The sequence below is a fragment of the Meleagris gallopavo genome, chromosome Z (genome assembly GCF_000146605.3).
Source record: "Meleagris gallopavo isolate NT-WF06-2002-E0010 breed Aviagen turkey brand Nicholas breeding stock chromosome Z, Turkey_5.1, whole genome shotgun sequence".
NCBI classification, from domain to species: Eukaryota; Metazoa; Chordata; class Aves; order Galliformes; family Phasianidae; genus Meleagris; species Meleagris gallopavo.
The window spans coordinates 19,389,029-19,393,714 of NC_015041.2; positions in this window are offsets into that span (position 1 = coordinate 19,389,029).

Consider the following 4,686-nt stretch of genomic DNA (forward strand, 5'->3'; position numbering starts at 1 on the left):
CCTTTCTCATATTTCTGGAAATATTAACATCTAGAAGTATTACTTATTTTTCTGTGATGACCACTGGTACACTCTTAAAAGAAAATTATTTTTTAATTAATATATTTCTTTCTGTTTGATCTGAATAATTATTCAATTCTGCAGTTGATATTGTTTCACTCTTAAGCAAATCTGCTGTGTACAGTATTATACCTATCCTGTTTTTCAAAGGAAGTAAGTCAGAATAATAGATAAATCACAAATACTAAAAAGAAAAAAAAGAAGGTGTCAGAATTTAAAGAGGAACTAGATTGTCATCAGTCTTCAAAATCAGGTACTTATCTCAGAATGTAGGATCTTAAATACTTGCATTACTTGTTTTATTTTCTTCTATACTTGACATTATTTTTATGACACAGCACCAGTTTTGTAACTGTACATATCTAAAATAAAAGATAGCTAATATTTGAGGTGTTTTATCTTCCATGATTTCAGGCAAAGGAAAATTGATTTAAATTCTGAGGTCTTTTCCATGCTCCGAAATAGCTCAAGACTCTGACTTACACTGTCCCCTGCCCAGCAAAACACTTAACATGACAACAAGGGATATAAATCAAGCAAAGGGTCTAAAGGAAAATGAGAACTGAGAATAAAAACCTCCATGCAGTACCCTTCTTATTTTACAGGCAAGTGAGGTAGTCATTAACCCTGCAGTAGGGCAGGGAGGACCATACACCTGCTGTCAGGATGTTGGTGCTGTGCAGCCTGCTTTCCTTGGAACCTTCCTCTAAGACCAAACACGTTACTAAGTATTAAAGTTGTTTAGTGTATGTGTGTGGTGACAGCAGCATTGGACTAAGACATCTTGTGCTATCCCCTTGTCCTCATTTTGTTTCTCATTGTTTTGCTGACATCCATATGCACACACTAAGAAGATGTGATGGCACTCATGTGTCACTGTGTGGCTGCAGGGCAGCGGATGTCTGTCTGACACATGCTCCAGCTCAGGAGGAGCACTGTGAGAGCAGAAGAGGGTTCTAGGCATGGGAGTACTGATTCTTCATAAATGTGCAGAAATGCAAAAACAACAATCCTCCTCTGAGCAGGGCAGCTTTACAGCTTGATATCCATCTCCCAAAAACTAGAAAGATCTCCACAGGAAAACAAGGGTAAATGAGGGCACATGATGTTGTTTCACATCCTCGCAGAGATGGCTGTCATCCAAATTTCCTTCACTGAGAAATTTAGCAGAGCTTCGGATCCAGTGCCCAGTGTATACCAGGGATAGCACACATAAAAATGCCTACATGAAGATATAGTGGAGTCAAGGATGGCTACACACACATGCACATGCACGCACGCACACACAAAAACCTGACCTGAAACTGAGAAACTGAAAGATCTTCTGTCTCTACAACAACGTACTTCGCTTATGTTCAGTTGCCTCCTGCAAAGCAGGAACACAACTGCTGTCTGAAGGTGCAATATTTGAAAAAACAAACTTGCAGTTAGCTGTCTTGGAGAAGGGGATGGCTCATCTAATCTTCTGACACCTGAAATGTGCGTGTAGTGTTCAGTGATAGAGCTGACTCAGCTCTGGATCTCTGTGCCTGAAAGCAGAACTCTTGCTTAGCAGCAGCAGGGGAAGCTGAAGTAAAGCAGTTGCAGAGGGGAGTGGAGAGCAAACAATGTAAAAAGTGAACAAGGACTTAGTGACAGGGAGAAGCTTGTGTGCTGGGGGATGGGAGAAGATAGGACCTCTTTGCAACACGTGATGCAAACTTCAGCACTTCACAGAACCATTTCCTTATTCTGGCACTGATGTGTACATTTCTTTTGCAGAAACAAGCTAGTGAGTGCTGTCAAGACTGACCACAAACCAGTGAGATCCCTCTGCCCATGCTGCAGTCCATGACCCAGTGGAACATGGTTCCCTTGTTTGTATTTGCCTTCATTTGTAGCCTCAGTAATGAGGCCCTGGAGCTGCATAGCGTGATGACAGAGCCATTCACCTGAGAGCTGCTCTTGCCCTTGAGTGTGTCCCCGCAGGATTTTGTTTATTCCCTTTTCACCTTCCTGAGTGCATGGCTTTTTGTACCTTTTAGAGGAAGCTGTGCAGCCACCTGTTCTTACTGGCAGGCTGAACTGGCTGAGTATTTCTTTCTCATAGGCCTGAGGCTAGTGTACAGGGAAGAAAACAGCCAAATACAGCCATGTTGTGCTCTCAGCCACCTCTGAGCAATGAAGTGCATCATTAAAGGCTTTGGGTGGCGGATGGATGCCAGCCCCCACACATGGGTTGTGCCAGGTGGTTCTGAGTAGCCGAGGAGAGAGTGGATGAGCCATTCTGCAGCTTTGCCAGTTAGATATTACCGTGATGTTTAGATGTCACGAGCCTGCAAGTGGGGAAACTTATCCGGTTTATCAAGCTGAGCTGCCTTTTTGTCTGGTTATCTCGTCTCATTTTCCGGCTAGGTGTATGCAGTTTGTGGTTTGCCTCTGGTCTTCAGAAGGGAGGAGGGGAGCAGTGTGGCTGCTTTGATGTCAGCAGCTCTGGAAGACTCAGACTCCTGCTTCTGTACCCCGAGGACAGGCCTACTCTACTGCAGCACCATGGGACAGCCCAGCCACCCCGGTGACCCAAGTGTTGGCCTTGGCTTGCTGCCAACACTGAGCCCTGTGCTGGGTGACTCTGCTGCTTCTGTCCATCACGTTTCCCGCAGTGTCTCATCAGGCATTGGCATAAGACCAAGAAGAGTTCAACAACTCTGACGGCTTTCTCTTACACTCCAGTATCTAATATTTGTATTGCAGTGGTGCAGGTAGTGCTGCTGCACTACTAATACAGAATGAGAGAGGCTCCCGTCCCGGATTGCCTACAGCCCAGACCAAGAGGGATTTACTGGTTTCCTGTCACAAATGGTCTGTGGCAGACTGGGATGCAGAGTTCAGAACAGCTAAATCCTCGATCATGAATTAACAAGATTATCCTTTCACTCTGAAAACAAGATTGAGAGAGATTTTGATAATAGCAGCCCTGCTCCCCAGCTAAATTACACTGAGTTGCTTGAGACTGTAAAACAATTAGGATTTACACTGCCTGTACATTTATTTAAAAAAAAGAAAAAAGAATGGTAAAGTGTAATGCACTTTGGTTATACGGATAAAGTCACAAGTCAAATGTGAGGCTGTTTGAAAGTTATGCGCCTGACATGTCTTTTATTTTTAATAGCTTCCGTGACATCATGGATGCTTTCATATTTGGAGTAACTTGTTCCACAACGGAGCAGATGTCCTAGTACTCACACACGCCTGCCAGAGTGAGCAATTCAGCAAAGTTGTGTGCCCTGACAGCAGCCCTGCTGGTGTTCTGGGTGCCATGGAGCACAGTGGGTGGATCATTCACAGGGAATGGTTTCAGTGGGAGAGTTTCTGGGCACACAGAGTGCCGCACAGTGGTTCCTGGCATGGACACAGGTGCTGGCCTCAGGATTACTATACAAACTCTCCCTGATGTTTATGGCCTGTGTGAAGGATTGCTTTACACAAAAGCAGTATTTGATGAAAATGAGCCAAAATAATGAATTGTTTTGTGGAAAGGGAAGGTCACAGACAGGTATTGTGTTTAAAATATATCTCTGGCAATGAAATCCAGAGCCCAGCACAGACGGGAGCTGATCTCCCACAAAATCCCAGCATAGGCCTTCCCTGGCTCCTTCTGCTTCACCCTTCCCAACATGCCCATTCCTTTCCTCACAGTGTTCCCATGCAGACTGACAGCCCTGGTATTTTTTAGGATCTGTTGAGAAGGGAGCAGCAGAGTGGCTGTTCAGATACCAGGCTCTCGCCGGTGAAATGGACAAGAACAGTGCATACACGTCTTTCAGCAGGCCTCTGCATGGCTCCTTCCCAATCATTTTGATCAGACTGTGGCAGCATCTCATTACAGTGACTTGCTGCCAGAGGCCCAGACTACACCTTCCTGTCCCCACAGCATGGCATGTGTGTCTGTCTGCCTCACGTGGCAGCACGCTCTCCTGGCGTGGGAACACACATCCTGCCATACCTGCCTCCATGCCCTTGGTGGGACTTGTCCCCTTCTGCTGTGGCTGGGGGTGTGCTCAGCACAGGGTGCAGGCTGTGGAAGAGCTGCCTGCGTGGGGTTTAGAGCAGGCCCACTCCTGCCTCACAGGAGGCCTCTGCAGGCCTGGTCCCAGAGCACTCCATTTCTGCTTCAGGGTTTCCTGGGTACACCAGAGGCTGTGTCCAGGAGCTGCTGCATTGCAGAACACAGCCCTGAGGGGGGATGGTACAAAAAATGACATAATTGTAAGGAGTTTGCTTGAAAGTGTATAAATGTGCTGAGAATATGAGCTGTGGAAAGACCATCTTGAATGCATTTGTCCAACACTCTCATCAGTATTTGTCACATTGAAAAAGAACATCCTTGCTGTCTGTTGAAATTAAGTAGTGAGACTAATCCACCCTCCCTCTGCTCTGTAGTGCTGCATTCTGGGTCACTGAGCTTATCAGAATGACTTTCATTTATTTAGAGCAGATAGTGAGGAGGAGGGAAAGCAGTGCTGTACTGCTAATGGATGGCCATCTCCCAGTGTTATCATCTTTCCAGAGTAAGGAACTCCCACTTTCCCACTGAAGTACATTTTCAGGTGTTTGAACTCACGTTTGTACTGTAATATTCCATTG